General features: G+C 58.9%; 1 pseudogene; it reads right to left on the bottom strand.

Annotated features, from left to right (window-relative positions):
• Nucleotides 1-624: 624 nt before the first annotated feature.
• On the bottom strand, nucleotides 625-1,355 carry LOC105002276 (annotated as a pseudogene).
• Nucleotides 1,356-1,556: the final 201 nt, after the last annotated feature.

Below are 1,556 nucleotides of genomic sequence, written 5' to 3'. Positions count from 1 at the left end.
CCGAGCCAGCCCCAGGCGCCTGGGAAACAACCCATTACTTCCAGAGGCCTAGGCTTCGTCTTGCCCACGGCCAGACGTGGTTGGCTGAAAGGCACTGAAGCGCACTGGCGTCTCTCCGCGTGAGAGATCGTCGTCTGGTGTCCTCTGGGAAGGCCTTGCCTCTGCCGAGGAACACCAAGGCTTCACTCCCGTAGTGACTTTGAAAGAATTCCCTGGGCTTCCGGCTCCTGGACGGCATATCACAGAGGTGCTCATATGTCAGCTGGATGGCTTTGCTAGAATTCCCTAAGTGAATCCACCAGAGCCTGGTGTTCCCGATCAGGCGTGGTTACAGTGTATGGATTCAGCTTCTCCGGTAGACAGGCAGGCGCCATTTCAGGGGTCTGTTCTCACAGGTGAGTTCTGGCAGGTCGTGTCTCTCAAAGAATTAGACTCTGGGTCTCGGGTCTCTCCCCAGTATGCCTCCGGGTGAGAGATGTTTCTGCGTGTTCCTGGTCTTTTCAAAGGAATAGCTCAAGTTGTGCTGGATGTCTTCTCTCCCCTTTGAGGCAGTTGATCCATCCTGGTTATGTCCCATCCTGGTGGCAATGTCCACGGGATGCAGGAGCTGCCTCGGGGATGGGGCAGGGGTGCCGTATGGGGAACACAGTGAAATAAAGCCTGAGGGTTAAGAGGCTGGTCGGCCGGAGGGCCAGGTTGCTCAGGAACAGGCCCTTCCGGGCTCAGGTCTAGAAGAAGAGGATCTTGTGCTTAGTGCTGGCCATCTGCCCCTTTTCGCGTAGCCTGCGAACAGCCTCCCTCAGATGCTTGGGTTGGAGTGGGGGCTTCTCGCCCCACTTCTCACACACGTCTAAGGCCTCTTCCACCACCTCCCCGACGAAGACCTTGGCCATTCCAGACATGGCAATGACCACGTTCTGGGATACCGGCGTGCCGGCCACGGCCTGGATCAGATGTTTGATGGTGGATTTGGGGAAGGCTGAGCGGCGAAACACTTCGTAACGGTTCAGCTGCTCCTTGCTCATAGCAGCCACGAGGGTTCTCATCTTCTGGGCCTCCTCTTCACCCACTTCCCGTTGCCTGCCTCTCTTGCCCTCGGTGTCCACTTTCCGTCTCTTGGCCACAGGGGAACGTGAGGAGGAGTCCGCCTCTTCACCTGCCCTTGGCTGTGGGCAGTCCTGATGCACCAGCTCACCGCCTTCCTCGTCAGAGGCTTTCCTGGCGTTCTGGGCTGGGTCCCGCGGCAAGATTCGGCCTGGGTTGCTGGGTTCCGGTCCCAGTGGCACGCCTGGTGCCTCCCGCGACACATCCAAGTTCGGACCTTGGTCCGGGAGCCACGCCCTGGCCTTGTCCATCCCGGCGCTGGGTCAAAGACCTTAGCTCAGAAAGCTAGAGCCCTGTGCCCTTCCTGATGCAGAGTCCGAGGCAGAGAAACACACTCAGCAGCAATCCCCTCAGAGGCAGGATCCGCCTGAAACGGGCCTGGGACCAGCCCCTTTATATAAGGCTAGGCCTGAAGCCACGCCCACCCGGAAGTCAGATGAAGGCTCAGTATC

This window comes from Bison bison, unplaced genomic scaffold, assembly GCF_000754665.1.
Source record: "Bison bison bison isolate TAMUID 2011002044 unplaced genomic scaffold, Bison_UMD1.0 scf7180017864440, whole genome shotgun sequence".
NCBI lineage: Eukaryota > Metazoa > Chordata > Mammalia > Artiodactyla > Bovidae > Bison > Bison bison.
The sequence above is the reverse complement of the archived record's forward strand: the minus strand, read 5'-3'. Positions and strand labels throughout refer to the sequence as shown.